This window comes from Spea bombifrons, chromosome 12 (assembly GCF_027358695.1).
Source record: "Spea bombifrons isolate aSpeBom1 chromosome 12, aSpeBom1.2.pri, whole genome shotgun sequence".
NCBI classification, from domain to species: domain Eukaryota; kingdom Metazoa; phylum Chordata; class Amphibia; order Anura; family Pelobatidae; genus Spea; species Spea bombifrons.
In genome coordinates, this window is record NC_071098.1 from 1,412,268 (window position 1) to 1,434,249 (window position 21,982).

Sequence of the window (21,982 nt, forward strand, 5' to 3'; positions counted from 1 at the left end):
TGTTGTTCTAGTCCTAACATTTTGACACCCGCCCCCCCCATGTAAATATTTATCCGCGTGTCTATAGCTCTGGGTCTATTCTTTTCTCTCCTACTATTGTTTAAAGTGACACCTGCCGGCTCATCCTCCTCCATGAGCGCAGTGGATATATTCCTGGCGAGGGGACGGGGGGCACTCATGGAGAAGGCTCCTGGGAATCAGCGTAGCTAAATGGACAGGGAGCATGTATGTGTGTGGGTGAGTGCATGCTCAGGGCATGTGTGTTTTTGATTGGGGTATGTAAATGTAGGGGCGGGAGTCACTAAGGGATAAAGGGTGCCCTCTGGGTGACCCCGGTCACTGTCATTTTTCCAGAGACAGTCAACAGACTTACCTGCTTCCCTCAGCCACTATACAAGCAATGGCTTGGTTACAGCTTAACTCTAAAGCAGGCGAGCATCAGCTCAGTTATCTGCCACAAGGAATGATTGAGTCCTGACCAGAGCAGGTTGTATCAACCATACAGCACTTTGTCATATTCCTAGCTGTTTAATTGCAGCACTTCACTTTATAATGGCCGGGTATGTTTCTGAGGTGGGATTGATCAGTTTTAATTTTTTATTTGTCCCCTTGCAGCATGGATGCAATAATCCTGTATAATGACAGCCATGTGGGATTGCAAAGTTTTTATTTTAAGTCTAGGGATAAACCAATTTAATGTTATGTGAATGGCTGGGGGATGATTACTCTGCTGCAGGGTCCTTATATCTTAGTTCTCTACATATAGGTTTATTAGTAATCCCCCTGCTGCACCTATTTAGATGGAAGATGCACTTCAGTAATATCCATCTTATTTGTACAAGGCCTTTTGCTAAGTATCTGAGGGAAAGGATTTGCTGTGCTGTTTGCTCAATGGCAGGAACTCTTGCAAAGTAAAAACTCTCATGCGGGCTTTGCTAAGCATTGCTAGGCCTTAACGTGCCAAAGCTAGGGGTGGGGGCTGGCCCATTCACTCCTATACAATGGGGAATGGGTTAATGTGATCTTAAAAAGCAAGATTGTAATGGATTACTGACTTGGCTGATATTTAGCAGTCCCTCCATTAAATTGGCAGGTGATGGAAAATGTATTGGTCAACAGACCTTTCAGAATATGAACTGATACTTTCAGTCTAACTCCCACTTTGCAGTGCAGTGATTAGCTTGTCATGTTTTCACGTCTTAGGTTTTGGTGGGAAGATTTGTTTCATTGCCCTTTATGTAATAATTCATCTAAAGTCTGATCATTGGCGCAGCAACGCTAATTCCACTTTACTTTTACATGGTGCCTCTGCCTCCATTCTATAATCCGTTCACTGCATGTTAAGATTGCAGTGCTGTGCCAAAAGTAGTAGTGAGTGCATGGCACCGCTTTATTCTTGGCTTTCCTTAGGATGGTTGTGCTTTTCTATTTAAACGTTTTATCATGTTTTCCACATGAAGCTCCTGATACATTTTGCAAAGTAAAACATCACTGCACTTTGGTTTGAATTGCAGATTGTGGTATTATATTCTTCTGTTTACAAAAAAAAAAAAAAAAAAAGTTTTTCAATTGTCACTATTTAAGGTGAGCTACTGGTTATGCCCCCCCCCGCTTTAACTAGCCACGTGGCTAGTGCTCACCTGTAACAGGGCGGTTTCAGGAGTATTGAGTTACAACTTGGCACTCCTTTATGAAATTATTTATATTTGGGCAGATGGCCCCATTTATTTGGTTTTCAGAGCTCTTCATTTCATTTTTCATTTTATGGGGGTTGCTGTCTGAGGGAGGTCCACCCCGGATAGCAGTAGCTGTGGTGGCTACCTGCAGGACTCCCTCTTGGCTGGGTGCCTGGGATACGGGTCGTGCAGCTACTGTGCATGGAAGATCCACCAGTAGCTATTTCAATCTGAGTTAACAAAAAATAAAAAAATAATATGCCTTCTGTGGTAAGGCAAACTCTGGGCACAGGCTATGGTGGCTTGCGTACAAGGGCTCCCCACTGGCTGAGTCCTGGTAGGAGTCTGTGATCTGGTTTGCCCGGTGCCACGAATGGATGTGGCCGGGGTTCTGTTTTTACATGTCCCTGGTGGTATTGTGTGAAAGGCCTACCCACGGGCTGAGTCCTGGTGGAAGTATGTGATCTGGTTTGCCCAGTGCCACGAGTGGACGGCACTATCCCTTGGTTCGGACTATCCTTGGTGGTGCACCATGGTGTGGGAGTTAGCCCTCTGAGGTGGTGCTGACTCAAGTCACAAGCTATGGAGCTTGTTATGGTTTTGCTCCTGGGCCATGTATGATCGGCCAGGAGTTTAGGCCCCAAGGGGTGGAATCATAAGGATCTACTGGACTTGCTTTCGCTCTCTGTTTCGTTCTACGGCCCGACATTCACACCCCAAGGAGTGGAATCCTGCGGGATCTATAGAATGCTTGTCCTCGGCTGCCACTAACAACTGGTGTTTTTCTAGGCTAACCAGTCGATCGCTCACCGGTTTTCTCTTGCAAATATTATTCTATTGTTTTGCTGGTACTTTGTTTGCCCTGTTCTCTTCGCATGATGTGTATGTACTTGGCTATAGGTGAGGGCCTGGGACTGTACTTAAAGTCAGGAGGACATCACTACGTAGATGGGTAACTATAGGTACACCATATTTTCCATGTTATTGCTTCAATGGGGCTCAGGGTGGCATTTGTATGCTTGACCAATTTTCTCTATGCCTTTTCATTTTCTGGGCTTAACCTGGTATCTATCTCTAAAATTGCATACGTGACCTTAAGTCAAATATGCAAAACAAAAAAACAAAAACAAAAACAAAAAAAACAAAAAAAAAAACAAATTAATAAATTAGATAAATAAATAAATTATTAGTTGGATATGACCTCACCTTGGTTTTCCACATACGGGGGTTCATTTATATATAAAATCCATTTTTCCATGTAATGGAAATTTGTAATCGTGTGATAATTGCCAAGACCATTTATAGCTCATATTGAAATCAAACCTTCATGTTCCCAGCGTGTTTGCTGGTTTTTAATACAGATCTTTTAGTATGCATACTGCACAACCTTAACCAGAGAATCCATTGGGGCGGGAGGTGGTACTTCTTGCATGTGCCTCCCCCCCCCCGCCTCATAACTACAGTCACAACTTAATATCTGCATCAGTTATAAAGTGAAGTTCTTTCAGGGGAACTACCTGTGGTTCAGTGTGCCATTTAGGACAGTTAGGTGATGCCTGTCTACTTGTATCGTGGTCCGCACAGTCTAAGGTTTGCATTCCGTGCGGCTGGATCTTTTACCAACAGATAAGATCCGGTTCCATTCAGCCAATGCTATTACGAAGGAGTTTAATCATTACATTTTCATTATACTGGTTGGTTATTAGCATTCTGCCCAAAACTGTATTGAAACATATTCCTTTGGCCTTCACCTATAGCCTTGGTAGCCCCCTAACACTTTCATGGAAGGATATCTTCTCCTCAAGCTAGTAGGGGGCCTGCTTCTGGTACATCAGGACGGGTCCTAATTGTCGCATTTTCAATTTGTGGGTGTCTTTCGGAAATTGCTTTTGGGGGCATTCCTTCTGTATTCGGGCAGCCACGAAGGCTACCTGGGTGGGTTTGCCCGATTCCTCGGTGCAGCGTGTTGAGCGTTGGTGATCGGGCCGTTTTAGGTCTTACGTTCGTTTGGATATGTCTGCTTAATGTTTTCTGTTTTGTAGGTGCGGTTCTTCCTCAAGTTTGGCTCATCGGACACTCATTCGTCTTCTGGGCTAGGGAGAGGGTGGAGGTACGCCAGAATGGGGCACAGTTGGGGTTCTCCCCTCTGGGGGTTGAGGTGTGATGGTTTGGGAAGCGGGGGATGCGGTGGGTTCATCTCCTTTCCAAAACTTATCCAGGCTGTTAGGTTCCCTGTCAGTTCTAGTGATTCACCTCGGGGGGGAATGATCTAGGGGTGGTCCCAGTTAGCTCCTTAGGGGATATCATTCTTAGGGATTTGTCTAGGATTCTGGTGTTATTCCCGGAGGTTCAGCTGGTGTGGTCCGAGGTAGTGTCTCAGAATTTCTGGCGTCAGGCGACTAGCCAGCTGGCGCTGGAGCGGTTGCGGGTTAAGTTGAATCGTTGGGTATCTAAGTTTGGGGCTAGTGTTAACGGTGTGCCAGTTAGGCACAGGGTGTTTGAGAGGGACGCCGCTAATTTGTTTTGAAGCATTGGTGTTCGTCTCAATGATATTGGTTTAGATATTTTGAAATTGGCACTCCAGGAGGCGATCGGTCAGGCCATGGCTTTTGTTGGTGGGGGCCCCCGCTGATTTTAAGGGGTTAAACAGCGGGGTTTGTGGCGGTTTGTGTGTCCTTGCCGGTCTGGTTTTGGTAAGTGATGGAGTTTGGATGCTGGTGTGAAGGAAGGCTCAATCCTCCCCTAACCTCTGGTGTTTTTTATTGGACGTGCCCACCGAGCTTATGGTCGGCTGGTGGTTAGCATTAGTTCTGGGACAGCGGAAGTTAGCTGTCAATGTTATTGGACGTGCCCACCGAGCTTATGGTCGGCTGGTGGTTAGCATTAGTTCTGGGACAGCGGAAGTTAGCTGTCAATGTTATTGGACGTGCCCACCGAGCTTATGGTCGGCTGGTGGTTAGCATTAGTTGTGGGACAGCGGAAGGTAGCTGTCATTTTTGTTTGGACGAGGGGGGAGGTGAGCACCTGTGGTCTGGATTGTACAGTGGTGAGCGGCCGGCAAGGACGGGGTTAATTCAGTTCCTGTGTTGGCTATGTTTGAATGTATTATGTGTTATGTATATTTGTATTTACTATTTATTGTGTGGTTTATTGTGTATTTATGTTTATTGGTTTATGGTGTTTAGGCCAACACAGTGTTTGTGGTTATTCTTAATAAAATATGCTGTGGCCTGTTTTATCCAACTTCAGTCTCTGTGTCGTTAATTGGTGGGGTTTAGGTGGTAGTTGGTTTGTGATGCACGGTACACACTACCCACATACAAGGCTCCTGGGAATCAGCGTAGCTAAATGGACAGGGAGCATGTATGTGTGTGGGTGAGTGCATGCTCAGGGCATGTGTGTTTTTGATTGGGGTATGTAAATGTAGGGGCGGGAGTCACTAAGGGATAAAGGGTGCCCTCTGGGTGACCCCGGTCACTGTCATTTTTCCAGAGACAGTCAACAGACTTACCTGCTTCCCACCCTCCCTCCCTATTTTTTGTGTACTAACTTTCTTTCTTTTGTCACAGCTGGCGGTTTGTGTGTCCTTGCCGGTCTGGTTTTGGTAAGTGATGGAGTTTGGATGCTGGTGTGAAGGAAGGCTCAATCCTCCCCTAACCTCTGGTGTTTTTTATTGGACGTGCCCACCGAGCTTATGGTCGGCTGGTGGTTAGCATTAGTTCTGGGACAGCGGAAGTTAGCTGTCAATGTTATTGGACGTGCCCACCGAGCTTATGGTCGGCTGGTGGTTAGCATTAGTTCTGGGACAGCGGAAGTTAGCTGTCAATGTTATTGGACGTGCCCACCGAGCTTATGGTCGGCTGGTGGTTAGCATTAGTTGTGGGACAGCGGAAGGTAGCTGTCATTTTTGTTTGGACGAGGGGGGAGGTGAGCACCTGTGGTCTGGATTGTACAGTGGTGAGCGGCCGGCAAGGACGGGGTTAATTCAGTTCCTGTGTTGGCTATGTTTGAATGTATTATGTGTTATGTATATTTGTATTTACTATTTATTGTGTGGTTTATTGTGTATTTATGTTTATTGGTTTATGGTGTTTAGGCCAACACAGTGTTTGTGGTTATTCTTAATAAAATATGCTGTGGCCTGTTTTATCCAACTTCAGTCTCTGTGTCGTTAATTGGTGGGGTTTAGGTGGTAGTTGGTTTGTGATGCACGGTACACACTACCCACATACATGTGTAATAATGAATAAACTCCAATTGTATGCACTATACGGAAATACTTCAATGAGAGGAGGCTTCATACCAGGACGGTATAATGAATTAATCCCGGGTGGCGTCTCACAAGCTACGGCAAAAGGATTAAAAGGGTCAGCGTGTCTGTGTGCATGATGCACTTATAAGGCAAGGATTTTGGGGGCAGCGTGAGCCGCCGATCCTCCGAGCCATACGCTTGTATTTGCGGTAGATGGAGGAACGCCGTGACGCGATACCAGGGTATCATTTGTTTTGTAAGCAGCAACTTATTGGCTAATAGTTTCCAAGATCTTTCAACCGGACAGATAATATTATATTCTCCGGAGCCGCCTGCCGTCAGCACTGCTTACCTTCCGCAGAATAACATCTACTGCGTGACGTGCGCTACGTTCAGTGTAACCGATCAACTCAATGAAGACTGACTGCCGACTACCGTTCTGTAATATGGGAACATCTAAAGCAATAATCAAAATTATTCCTGATATCTAGTGACAGCTACGGGTGTGAAACGTGCTTCTGAAAGCCTGCAGGGAATGCCACGGCCGAGTAACAATTAATATGCACCCATATGTTATATTAGGAAAAGAGTTATTCATATGACTATGGTAATAATTTTAGGGAGGGTACTTCGCTTGCATCAGTGTTATATTTAAAGTAAGTTCTCATAAATGTTAAAATAAATCATAATGACTGAAGTGTTTTTGATTCTGCGAGTACCTATAATCAGGAAAAGGACGCAGGGAAAGCAGCATTAACAGGGTGTTATCAATCATTAATAGTGTAAACAGAATGGAAGCCAATTAAAAACGAATAGATAATACACAAGGTGTGCCAGGCGTACTTTTGAATTCAGATTATATTCATAATATAAATGAAGTCCTTGCGACTTTGCGCATGCCTATGGGCATACAGCCCATGGGGGTAGCCGGCCAAGCTCTTCTGCCATTCTTAAAGGAAGTGCCGGGAACCTCACCTGAATGTGAATTGAGCGGAGAGAGGGGGTTTCTAGTAGCTTTTCACCAAAGATAAGCATTTACCTCTGGAGAGCACAGCGTGGTAATGCCCCACGTCGTTGTGGGGATGGTTGGTCCCTCTCGCTCGGATATGGTGACCCCGCGGTGGACCCAGAGATCCATGAGAGCGCCCTCTTGTGGGGCCACAAATCACTGATGGGCGGTAAATGTGCTTGCGAAAGAGTAGAGGGATACGCAATTCAGCAATTCCTTGTTTACAACATCAAATGAAAAGGGATGACCTGAGTTGATTAAAAAGTCCAACGTCCCTTGTGTATGAAATAAGCACTCCCTTAATCGAGACCTATTAACCTCTTGTTAACACCTCCATATTTGGCCGAGGGCTATGTCCTCGAGGCTCTATGTTTAGAAAAAAATGAAACACAAGCTTTATGAGAGTGAATATGTTCATATTTCATAGGAGGCTTCTCCTGGAGTGTATGAGATCACACACTTAACGGTGAGCAAGCAATGTATCTGCTTAAAGATTGGAAGAACATTAACCTGACTCTCCACCATCAAATTCACTCGTTAGACTCTTTTTGACACATTTTAGCGATATTGCCCAATGTTTGACTTTATCGACTCCTTTTTGTGAAACCGGCTCTAAGGCAAGCGTCTCTGGAACTTTAAATACTTCGGCCCAGATCTGTTCTCCAAACGGAAGTTACTTTTTTCACAGGTTCTAGCTAAGCAACAGGCCAAAAAATGGGTGTCAGAGTCTTTGGGATTAATATGTCCCGGAATACAGACTGGATATTTGACGGGAACAATAAGAACAGAAGTCCTTTTCATCTGAGTCAGCGGTGTAATTGCTGTTACAATGGGTTTCGTTCAGTACCTCGTATTCTTTTGGGGGAGAATCTTTGCTGCCTACACTGTCCTTAGTTATACTTCATCACCTCATAACTCTGACATATTTACTAAATATTTACATTTCCCTAATTGTTTTATTTGTCTATAATGTGAATGAAATGAATGCCTTATTGTTCTGTGATACGGCAGGTCTGTGGCAAAAGGTTAAGGCAGAGAATCTTCCCAGGCCATACTTTTAATGCACAGAAAGCGTGAACCTGTTTACTGTTATTAAGAAATCATCTTTGCCCTGTGATCCAATAATATTTAGGAACATAAGCCGGTATTGTGTATGACATCATATCATTCTTCATTGTGGACAAAGGCTGAGTAATGTTCCTGTTCACTGCGCCTGCTGTGTTCTAACACTCGGAAACCCAGCGTAATTACCGGTAGCTCCGATGATCGTGTGTGGGTACCACCAAAAACGAGGGATTATTTGGTTTAGAGGATGTTCCCTCCCTTGTTACCTTTTGTCAAATGTAATTAAGGACATCTCAATTTATGCAATTTAAAGAATTTAGATGATTAAATAGATGAATGTGATAAAGGAAATAATTACTGACATAATATGACATATATAATAATGCCAGGAAACTGCCTATTGGAAACTTTAAACATATTTGGTTCAATGTAATTCTTCCATTTATAGATCTGTACTATCCGGTAACAATGAACTCACTTAACATCGTTATTTATTTTTTTACATTCATTTACTGCTAATAACTTCCAAATAATGAGAACAAAATGAAAGACAAACTCAAGAAACTGCAGAACACGTATTGGGCCGGCCAGCTTCTAAGTCCCATAGAAGTCACGTAAATCTGCGGAGGTCAACCCCTGAAATTCCCGGTAACAGAGAAAGGAGAACAAAAACCTGTCTTAAACCGGTGCCAATTTTGCTCAGAAAGGGGAACAAAATTCTTCACAACTTAATAGGAATCAAAATAATTTCTGAAGCATAAAGTTTGTACCGATAAATGCCTTTCCATGTAAAAACTGCGGTCGGTTGGTAAGCGTTACCTGCTGCCCCACCTCGCTCTCACGGCCCCCATCCATCCCCTGAGATGCCTTTAATATAATTTTACTGAATGGAAGTCACACCTTGGTCTCCTTTTTTACAGACGTTTTTCTGTGTGCGACATCTCCCCGGCCACAACATGCGGCACAAAGTATCCATTTCTTGGCAGTCATTGAGGATTTTATTGCACATTGTCTGTAATCAGAGTCATGTTTTATTAGTACATACTGTGTATTAATGTAACCAAGCAATCTGCCACGCTTCGATATAATTCATTCACATTGCAGATTGGTGCATTAATGACTCGATTCTTATGACGCATTTGGTGAATAAACAAAAAAGCGACTTCCTCCAACGAACGCTTTCTTCACCGTATTCGAGTTTAAGGTACAGCTGATCAGAGACGCCTTTCAATCACTCTCAGGAGAACAGGGTCAGTTTATAAAATGAGAACACCAGAATTCACTAACAAAAAGCACCCAAAATTACTCTGCTGCCCTCTCCTCTGACCCTTGTCAGTCTGCTGTTGGCCCCCAAAAGAACTACTGCCATTCAATAAGTGTAGCATTATAGTTATACATATACATATTCCAGGGTAATGCTGCGGGATAAAAAGCAATCTTTTGTATAACATTGATTTCTAAATTTACATGAAGAATCTCAAACTGATTTCAGACTCATTCTAAGACAGTTGAGTTCATGAACTTGGATGAGGAATACCTGCGCGGTTACTTCCCCCAACCCATAAAAAAATCATTAACCTTTTGCCTGCTGGGCTGGTGAGCAACATACTCAGAGGTTATCTAAACTTTAAAGCAGATGAGCAATGTCGTTCTACCCGTTTGTCTAAAAACTATTATCAAACAAAACCACCGGCCTGCCTATTCGCTCTGTCAGTTGCCATTTGTGGCTTGGGTGTTGATGTTAGAAATCCACAATGCGGTTTTTATTTTCATGGCTGCAGTTAGCATTGAAAAAAGTGTTACGTGGAGCCGCTCAGTTACTGGCATGTGAGAACGTGAACTCTACCTAAACCTGCTTGTCATCAACCACCGGGGGAAGCAAGTCAGCACAAGGTCTGGGTCGTGGGTCAGATAGAACGATGAAACAAGGAAGACCCGATGTACACAGACGTCCGTGCTTGCAATAAGGTGACCAGATTTCCCCATTAACTCTAGGCTCTGAGAAATGCATCACACCAGCCTACTGCCATTGTAATAACCTCCTAACTTAGTTATATATATATATATACTGTATATATAGAATACGCTGATGATGCTTCTACACAATAGTCACCAATGACTCTTCTACAATCAACGAGGGAAATGCAACGAGACAGGATTCTTGGATGGACCACGGCTGTAATTAAAGACAGACAGGCAGAGCTAATCATCACTAATAAAGAGCTGAATCCTTTTTCTGTGGAAGCGTGGGAAATGTGGTCATTTATCGCTTATTGTTTGAATATAAATGTATATTTGGCAAGAGCTCCACTTTCTGCAGCAGAAAAGACTGGGGGTCTCCCTTTGTTCTTGTGCTCAGGATGGGGGGGTAGGTTAAGGTGTTTCATTGTGCTCCAAAGCATTAGCACGCATATAAACGTGTATGAAATGAAGTCAAAAAGTATGTTTAACCCCTTAAGGACAATAGGGGTTTTTACTCGTAGTATATTGTGGGACAATGGCTCTTTTAACGTTTTTCAGTGTTACTGTTTAGCTGTGATTTTCTTCTCTCTCATTTCGTGCTCCCACACATATTATATATTGTTTTTTCCAGGACAAACAGGGCTTTCTTTAGATACCATTCATTTTATCATATCATCTAATTTAGTATAAAAAAAATGATAAAATATGGGGATTTTTTGTTAAAAAATTACTTTTTCTCACTTTTTAAACAGAAAACTTTTACTTATCTGCAAAAACAAATGAAAAAACCTGCTAAATAGATTCTACTATTTGTCCTGAGTTTAGAAATACCCAATGTTTTTATGTTTTTTTGCTTTTTTCTGCACGTTATGGGGCAATAAGTACAGGTAGCGTTTTGCCATTTCAAAACCATTTTTTCCAAATCTGGTAATTCTTCCCCCCATGTGCCATTTCGGGTATCTTTGAAGCCGGATAATGCAATTTACCCCATCAAGTCATATATTTTTAAAAACTAGACACCCCAAGGCATCTGAAATGCTGGTATTTTAACCCTTTGCATGCACTAATTTTACCACCACCCTTAGTGAAACTTTATGGTAGTAATTTTTTTTTGTATTTTTTTCACACGTGTTGGACTTCAGGTATAAATCTATCGCTCCTGGTGTATGTCCGTGTCAAACAACACCCCAATATGTGTTCAGTAACATCTCCTGAGCGCAGTGATACCCCACATGCATGGGTTTGTAGGGTTATTTGGGAAGTAAAATGCCGCCTTTGTGAGGCGTGTATTTTTTGCCATTTAGACATCTGCCCCATGTCCCATATTTGGGACATCTTTGAACCCGGCCAATTCAATTTACCCCATCAAATCATATATTTTTTAATACTAGACACCCTATGGGCATTTGTAATGCCAATATTTTAACTCTTTCCATGCTGGAATTTTTGTAAAGATAAAGAATTTTAGGACTTGCTTATTAAAAACTTTTTTTTTTTTTTTTTTTTTTTTTTTTGGTGACAGTGGGGATTTTTACATGTTACCATATTTTTTTTTAATTTTTTTTTAAACATTTTTGACCAATTTTTTTTTTTTTTTTTTTTTTTTTTTTATTACTAATCACTCTCAATAGTGAGCTGGGCTCCATTGACCTTGCATGGTTGGATGCAGTACCTGCATTCAACCTGCAGGAGGAGCTCGAGAGTTCTCAAGAGGGTCTGGATAGACCCTCTGTGAACTCAAATCTCTTGTTAATGCCATCCTGTGAATGACGGCAACGTCATTCACAGGATGGCACTTGTGGTTGCTCCTCGGAGCAATCACAAGGCGATCGGGGGTCGGGGGTAGTGTTGCTACATGCCTCGATACTGAGGCATGTCAGCAACACAGTTTATGCTTAGGAAGCGATTCCGATCGCTTCCTAAGCAGTTTTAGCCGGGCGCCGCCGCGATCTTTGATGATCGGTGCGGCGGCGGCCATTTTTCTTCCGGGGAGGGCTGCCGAGGGCTGCCCTCCCCGGATCCACGGTCAGCCTCACTTGTGAGGCTTCCGTGGATGCTGCAAAGCCGCCGATCGCGGCGAAAACGCCGCGATCGCGGCAATGCAGCTATTTAACGGCAGCCCGTACATGTACGGGCATTGTCGTTAACCCGTTGCACGGCAACCCCGTACATGTACGGGGATTGTCGTTAAGGGGTTAAAAATGTTTTACTTGTTTAGTATAAGAGGGTCGTCTCTTTCTAGAATGTTCTAAAGTGCAATATATAAGGGGCACTTTTTTGGGGGGTGCTCTTTACTGTAAGGGATGGGGTCCCTTCCACCTAAATTTGTTTGGCATGTGACACGACTCACGACCCAGGAGGAGCAGGAGAGAGATGCCAGGCAATTGGGGACACGAAAGCTAAACCTAATGAAAGCTAAACCATACTCACATCTTCAGCTATAGATCGATGCACTATTCATGTAGAACCAACTACTAACAAAAAATGGTGTTCCCAAGATTTAAAGTGTTGGAAATGGAACACCTGATCCGGAAGAGGTGGTGAAGTGCATGCTGGGATATTATGTTCTACGCATAAGAGATGGCAATGAATATCCAGCTGCTATGCTGAAAAAATCCTAAAGCATGCAGAATTCTTTTAAAAATATGAATGCCTATTGAATTTTTTATGTTTTACGGGATATATTTTTCTGTTGAGTGTATTGTGCCGTTTAATTACCTTACGTCTTCTATTTGCCCAGAACAATATTAAGCCGTATAACCAGTAGCTGGCCAGGGCTGCTAGCAGCGGGTTTACCCCTTTGCTGTGCTTGTTACATGGCGGCTATTTGGCGTTGCTGTTCAGTGTTTAGCTTGGAATCACATGAAACCCACAATCTCATGGATTTACACTGTTTGGATCACCTGATACTTTGTATTCTCTCTGGAGGATCAGAATTCTGCCCGACTGACAAAATCTCTGCCAAGTCTACATTACACAGGGAGACCGAATTACACGATGAGCTCGTGCTAAGGTCAGTACGAGGCTGCACCTGTAGAAGCGATCTCTGTTATAAGAACATTACCCCAGTATGAATATCTTCCCACATCCTCGACATGCCTCTTCCCATGGCACAAGCTCAATCTGGGATAACGCGCTGCTTCAAGTAAACATTCTTCCAATGTCCTTAAGTTCCTCAAGAAGAAAGCCGTTTGGATGCTGCATGAAGAACATTAAGGCAGTGATGTTACTGATCACTCAGTCTGGGAACCACATCAAGTCTACACGATAAAAAAAACTCAGCTGGCTCTCTGTATGACGTGAAGAAGTCAAGTCAAACACTAATAATTCCCCATAAATAAAAGTTTTTATCTCAACTTTCGGATGCAGATTCACTGCCTTGTGTTTTCTGCAACAAAAGCTAATTGTTACTTGTGTAATAAAAATAATAATAATCATGATATATCTGTAATGGTTTTGGCCAAATACTTACCATGAAGCCCACTGCATCCGCCTGTACATTATTAACCCACAGCCCTCCTCTCATCTATACTTTGATTCGTGAAATATGAAATTCCTTGTTCAGGTGAAATGTTATGTCATATAAAGAAAATATAAAGCAAAAAACACTAATAGTACCTTGGAAGAGTAAAGACGGTATAAAACATAAACTGCCTGATGTGATGCGGAGGCGCAATTCTTACAACATATAGAGAAACCGCTTTTAAATTCTAATCGAGACACTCAATGAAATCAGACCCGATAGCAGACTGGCAGCAGGGTAAATAATAAACGATTTAACGGCATATTTAAGAATTCAGGTGCAAGGGTTTAGAGCAGCCCCTTTTAACTTTATTTCCTCTTTTAGCCGCGTGTCCTTTTGCGTCCCTGGCAGGTGTATCGCTCACACTCGGAGTGAGTTTGGCTTTTTAATAGCTGTCGATCTGGAGATCAGCTGAATCTATGACTAGGTCTGTGTAGATGAAAGGCACATTATTGCACATCAAGCACTTTGTTGATATGTAAGTTTTTAAACTGATGATTAGACATTAAGTTCTGTTATTTATCCATTCGCAAAGCCTGCTGTTGGATTTCTTTTTGTGCGACTGATTTGCTGCTGCGAGCGCCCATTTCTTCATCCTCGTTTCAGCCACAATCCCTCTTTTTTCGTTATGCATTTTGGGGCTTCCCATAGAGACCCCGCAGTGGGAATGCGTGGCGTTTCACCCGGTGTTCAGGCTTTGCCATCACTGGGTAACTGTAACCGCAGGCTGGAGAGGAGCTCTGTTCATTCACGCCTGGATTAGACTCTTCATTGTGACTCATCCATGTCATATCCTCTGGATGCAGTACCTGCCTTGCAGCATTCTAGTCCATGGTCCAGAGAACCCCATTCTGACCTGATATTTCTTAGAAATAGCACTTACAACACAGTAATTACATGACACAATTCTCACATTGCAACAACTCCCATTAGGCAACGAGGAGAGGTAACTGAAAACACCCAGGACTCTGGGCTCACTGGGAAATATGCAGGCTAGCTTTACATTAGTTTGGGTTTTACCCAGCGTGGTTGGGTCCTGCATGTGTGGAGATTTTATAAATACAGAGTGTCTTGTAACAAAATCCTTAAGTCCTCGTCAGCAGGTTGGCCAACTAAACCTCGGGTCAGTCTGGGGAAAACATAGCATGAGAATTCAGTTATTGTCAGCAATGCCAGCAGCCCGCTGTAGAATTTACATTAAACTCAGACAAGGAAACCCAAAACGTAATTCCCGTGTAACGTGTTCAGGATGTACAGGGCTCAGTGGATGGTCGAGGAGTTGGGGGTGCGCTGCGGATCAGTACAGATAGGGGTTTGCAGATTCTCTCAATCGGCCAACAGATCTACCATTCCGCTCTGGCAGGTTACAGCCGCACGCCATGTGCCTCAACCGCTTGGTGATTTCCCGGAGACTCATAATGGAAGCCGTAAGGTGACTGAATTTCTCCACTGTTCTCTTATACAGCTTGTCAAATCTAAAATACCCCCCAAGGGGCAGGTGTATCCTTTTAGTTAATCCTGCTGTGGATCACAGATAGCCTTTAGTTTTTGGACCTTATTGTCAAAGATAATATTTATTCTATAGATTGCAAACAAACATGAGATTTAACTGACAGTATCATATGATTGATTTATTATCTATTTATCAATAAACAGAGAGAGGTAAATGCCCATCACGGTTATTGATATCAGGCCATCGGCCAATATAGCTAAGGCTAGAACTCTACAGGAGGCAATATATATAATGGGCATTTCTAAGGCTCTTTGATTTAACATTGGACGGGGGTCACCAAATAAGATCTTCTTCTATCTGAATTCCATACAGTTTAAAAAAATAACAAGCAAAATGTATGCCAAGGAAATTCTAACCACCGACTGAGGAATCCCCCTGAGAACTAAAAATAACTATTAAAGAGCGGCTTGTTCTGTATATGACATTTATAATACCTGGGTGCGGCAGGGGCTCTTTAAGAGATTATCCGTGATAACATTCTTGTAATTATGTGTCAATTTTTTTTTAAATATGAGAAAATGTCAAGCGTCAGTCAAGAAACATCAATCAGGTCACAAATAAATATCTTAAATTACAGTAATTATAACAACACTGGAAATAATTTTGAAGATGAATTTCGCAGAGATTGTTAGAAGGATGGGCCAAAAGATTAGCGAGAGCAAATTTTCCCCATGAGCGTGATGATTTATTTAGAATAACTTGTTAAGCAGAATTAGTAACATGTAGAGAGGTGTCAGCGATGTCTTTTGGACTGATTGCGTATATTCAAGTTTAGCAGTTTGCACAAACAAACAAGTCTCGGGGACCAACGTCAATATATTATCGCTATAGGCAGAAAATGTATAGAACTCCATGCAGCTACTACACAGCTCTAAACGCAGATCTCTGAGAGATCCCATAGGAAAAATCCCACATAATCCAACGAACAGACATTGAGACAATCGGCTGAAAGCTGCCGCGGAGGTCACAGCTCGGCATCGTTAGGCATGAGATCTCGTTCTATATTCTTAAGGAATACTCAGGACAGTAAGAGGTTATATCTCTGACCACTCACAAGGCAATAAACCCATTCAAAATGCACGCTCAGCAGTAGGTTTTAATAGCCTCCAAAGCATGGGGGAATCTCTTTTTATAAACATAGTTATATTATAATTATGTCCTTCTGTGTGTCCAATTATACATTAAAGTCATAAAAGGTCTCTAATCCTCAAGAGGGAGATGATAAAATTATCATTACTAATAATGATAAATTATATTATTTTCAGAATTGTATTTTTTTCATTTCTTTCAGTCTGCATCCAGCATTAATCGCCAGAAAGCTGTCCCTCCACTTTTATCGGGATGCAGGTGTCCTCGGCCATGTCAGTGCCCGGGGGGGGGGGCGGGGGGGGATTGATAGGGTTCAGGGAACACAGAGCAGAGACCTCGGTGACCGATCAGCCGCACAATTTACTGAACTGTGTGAGGCAGACACACTATTTACATGTTTGAACACATGTTTCTCCCAGAGGTTAAGAGGTTACCGGAGTAGGAAGACCCCACAGATAGTATAGGATTGATTTCTCCTGCCAGATGGCAGCTTGTTCGCTCTCTTCATTAGGGTTGTTGAAGTAAACAATAATTGTCATTTTATTCCTTCCCCAAAGCACAAAGCACCTGACTGACAGATACACTGCGTGGCACGAAGCCCAAACACGCCATCCAAAGTATTGGTAATGAGAGGTGCTGAGAAGGGTTCTGTGACATGCTAAATGAGCCGTGATTACCCCGGCAGCAGTGCTCCCAGTGCCCCCATTGCCCTCTGCAACTCCAGAGCTCCCTTAATATGGACAGAAGGTCTCAGAGGAGAACGAGACTTCACAAGTGGACAGATGCAGAAACCTGGACCTAAAAGCTGTTGGCCCACCAATGGTCAGGTGTTTGCAGAGTCTGTCATGGAACGTGTGTGATGTTTGTACTCATTTTGCTCAGACCCACATGATATGCACCCAATCCTACCCTGGATACACTCTGAATCCTATGTGGGATATACACTCGGATCGCTGGCAAGCTGAGTCGAGTCTCTTTGGGTATATTCATTAAAGCTGGAGTTGGTAGAGAAATTATGGTTTCAAACCCCCAAATTTACCTGCAAAATGCATAGTTCGGTGGGTGAGATGACTTTCAGGAAAGTTCACTGATTTAAATATGCTTGATATAGGGTCATTCATGGAGCTGCAGCTCACATGGGGCCATCTCTTCACAATATAAAGTGAAATGAAGAAAAAGCAACTCTCCGACCAACCCCCTCTTTAGAGATCATAGTATTAACCCTTTAATTGCCGTCCACTGTACATGGGTAATTTACAGATGAGTTAATGTTATCCAGTTAATGTATTAAATTAGTTTTAAATGTTACTTTTTTTAAATCCAATATCTTACAATTCAAAATAATGAATATTTAATATTATTAAGTACTCAATAACCTACGTAATTGTGAACATTATGAATATACCATTGAAGCAGGCATTCCTTAATTATTGGGATTCTTCCACCTCATGTAACTCCTCCCCCAGCTGCTCTGCTGACAGCAGGGAGTATACTGTGGTATGCTTCTTGCACATGCTCAGTAGAACTCCCAAACATGACATTGGACGTAGCTGCAGCCAATCACGTGTATCATATCTTAACACTCATGTTTTGCTGGCATACATGCAATTGGCTGCCGCTTCAATGACCTCAATGTGAGTGTTACTGAGCATGTGCAGGAAGTTTACCAACTAATGAGTCCTGGTTCTAGAAGGGGCAGAAGTCTCATGTTCTAAAAAAAAATAACTAAAGAACACCTGCTTCAATTTGCATTTGGTAAAAAAGTATTGGCGTTCATGGACACAAAAATAATCATCCAGCTGCAGTAATCCTTTTTCAAATTACAAATCATATAAGAGTAAGTTCTTGTGAGCAGGGCCATCCTTATATTTTGTTTCTATCCAAATACTTATGTGATGCACCACTTGTTATGTCCTGTTTATCCATCGTACAATTAATAAATAATTATAATATAATTAATAGATCAATAGTGAAGCAGCTGCCCGTTAGCAGACGTCGTGTAAAAATCCTTTCTCTCACCTGCATTCGGAGTGAGTTTGACACCAACGGTTCATTGTTTTTCATTCTGATAAAGATCAACCCGCATTAATTATCACTAAAGAGCTAATTTAAAAGGCACCATCAGCCTCGGTTTGGGACACTGACAGTCTGAAGGTTGAGCTCCAGAGATTAACCCATTGATAGATTGGCTTTATTATTCCTTTGAGGTGAAACTTTTATGCAACAAATGATGTCATTCAGCAGTTCACTTTCCTAGCAGACACTCTGTGTTAGTAAAATCCATCAGGTCTATAAACCAGGGATATTTTGATGCAGCCGACATACAGAAGAAATATTCTCTACTGCAGGGAGCGGAGTGTCACACCGAGGATTAAACAACAATGCTTCTTCTAAGCAACAAAATTATTTAAAGACTACCCCACAAACATGATCATACAATATACAACAATACTAAATAAACGGAATATTCTTTGGTAAATCCTGTCCTGGGTTTGGTTACGTGTAACTTTTTGCTATTATTGTTCACAAGGAATCAATTAAGCAAAGCAAAAAAAATATTGTGTTAAGTCTGACACTCTCACTATGCACGACCCTCGGCGTTGAAAGGGTCCATACAGATTTCTGTTAAGTGTGACACTGTATGAATAATTAATCGAATTCTCTTACACACAACAAACTAAAATACTCAGATACTCCCCGTGCCGCACACTACGGCAGGATAACTGGAGCCCAGAAACTAGAAACAGACAAATGTAAGGAAAGGCAGAACCCGTAACCAACAAGGAGAGCAGCCATTGACATGCCTTTATGGTTAAACCGGTTTATCGGGGCTGTGGTCTTTCTTTACGTTATATTAGAGAATATGTGCTTGTTTAGGGGTTAAAGTCCAGAGTGAGAGTCTGCAGAGGGCCGGTCTGGCCCCTTTAACTTGGCTTCCCATGCAGAAAGAACCACTACATACTCACCAGGATAAACACCTCGGGGGAAAAAATCAATAAATAGAGAAAATCTGGAACACGCGTTATAGCAACAAACTAACGGTTACAATGGCCGGCATCAGGTGAGGATTAGGGATTTACAGAAAGCTCTGATGAGAGCCGTCTGATGAGAGTCTCATAAAATATTTGTTTGCAATAATTATAAAAAGTGTTTTGTTCCCTTAATTTATTTAATTCTTAATTTGAGAGAGAGAGAGAATTAAGTCACCTGTGCTACTTTCATTAAGTTAAAAAGTTTATCACGTTATTTATTTAGTTAAAAGGGCTGAATCTCCCGATTTATTTTTTAGTTACTGTTTTTACGAAGCATTCAAACGAATTTCTACAGAGGTGAACTGCATGTGAACCCCTGGTGGAGAATGATGGACCGGGGAAAATATTTCTTAAAATAATGCATGTTGTCTGTTGGAGCCCTTGGGGGAGAAGTGTTTTTGCAGACAGAGAGTTAACATGTAACGCTGACAGATCATAGAGATAAATAACATACAATGTATCGTAAAAGTTTAATATTAAGCAGGAATAAATAAACAGGAAGCCTGGATGCTCCTCGGAATTAATTCATCATATAATATGACCGAGCCATTAAAATATGTTTCACCTTGAAAAATAAGCCTGATGATCCTTTTAAGCTCGGAGGCATTTTTTGTTTTAAAACCTCGAGAGGCAAAAACTGTTACAAACTAATCAGAGCTGTCACCTCCGGGCGGTGAAGGTGAAATCTGTCCGTTTTCTGGCTATTAGCAGATTTCTGGAAAACTGCACAATTACTCATTTTTAGAAAGTGATTGATCACAGCATCTGCCAACGTAAACTCACCTGGCGACGGCGCTTTCTGGGGAGGAGGAAATATGAACGCAGTTAGGTCCTGCGGCCTAATTATAAAGGAGGTTATGCTATCGCCGGCCCTGGAACTGCCCAATACTTCAACTGATCCTCGATATATATCGCGCCTGTACTATAAATGGTTAATATAATTATTACCAGTACATGTGCAGAAACTGGTGAATCTAAACTTTCAGATCACTTGAACACCAATTTTTTTTATTGGGTTATTTTGTCGGGTTTTTTTTGTACTCTTTGTCAGAAATTTCAGTTGGAAAACCATGAGTTTGGTAAAAAGCATAACCGCATATTGCCCCATAAACCTTCCAAACGAATGGAGGGATTAATGTGTTTAAGATTCTCGCACAGGTCTGTTATATCGAGATTCTAATAAATTCACTTACACGGGGCAGAGAACGAGATCCCTACGGATATAGTGTATAAAATAAGTAAACACGGCAGATTTCACGGTAACTGGTGTCTCGTTGAAAGAATGTGCCAACAAACATTTAATTCTCTAAAACATGTTACTTAGCCGCCAATGGGCAAAATGTTACTGATTAAGGTGTGGTTTTAATATGTCATAATGACATAATATTCTGATGTGTGTGAAAGACACATTAAATACGTTACAGATTTTGGAATTATATATATATATAGATATATATATATAGAGAGATATAGATATATATAAACACTCACACATATAGTTACTAGTGATGTAATGTCATGCTTACACTAATATAGAACACGATAAAGGATTTAAAAGCTATTGGATTTTTATTCGCTAAAACACAACAAATAGACTTTTGTGGTGGGCATTATAAAGGATAATTTGGAGAATAATTACTTGAAGAATGAGATAGATTTTTCATACTTGACATATATATCTATAGAAGAAGAGAATATAAAGACAAAAACACAGCTTTAAAAAACAGATGTAAACAGCTACATTCCATTTAATAGCTGCCACTATACATCACGGCCGAAAAACATCCCAAAAGGACGTTTTTTTAAGGTTAAAAAGACATTGTACAGATAAAAGATGTCTTTACCATACAAACTGAAAAGGTAAACAATGATTTTACATCAAAATTATAAAAAGACTATACATAATAATTAATAAAGTAAAAGATTTAAATAGACTAGAATTAAACTACAACACAAAAATAAAAATTGTATCCCTAATAATATACCAATTATTAAATATCTTATTATTAAACATTAGCATGTACTATTGGAGGATACAAGTCTAAATACAATAATTCAATTTTTTTAAATAAATCTACAATAAGAGATAATAGAACAAATATAAAAAAAAGTTTCTGCTAAATATTTCTTAAATACATCTAAGGGTTTCTTGGGTGAGGAATGTGTCTTATCTATAAAGAAACGTATTTAAAAAAAAAAAAGCAATTTAATTCAAAGGGGATTGAAAGGTAAAATATAAAATAAGTGAATTAATTACATGTTATACATGTAGGGTGAGAAGCACCAGACCATTACAGAGCATTTCACATCAGAGTAGAACATATAAGAAATATAAAAAGGGTTGTAAAAAACACAATATTTCAAAACATAAAAAGCCACGATTTGAGTTTTATTAAATGTGTTCTTATTATGGAATACAAAAATGAAATGGACCTTCACAAGGTTTACAATCTTTTGGATTAAATACAGATTTTGAATTATGTGTTTTTTTTATAATTTATAATTAATATTGTAGTTGTTATATTACGTAGAAGGTTCCCTGGAATTCTGTACTGAATAAAACCTTATATTTTTTAATTAAGTTCTGCTGTTCATTATTGTAATTTTGTAATTCAAATATTAATAATAATAATCTATAAACTGGGCATTGCCAACATTTCGAATTTCACAAATAAAAAGATTAGATTAGATTATTACATAGCTATAGATACTATGCTGTTAATTTTTGATTATTACTGCCTGCTTTCCATGATTTGTGAAGGGGTCTCCTGTCTTTTACATAAACAGGCATTAGAGACAGGACACCCGAATAAAACCTAAATAAAACATTACTTCGTGTATGCTGTATAGATAAATGCCCT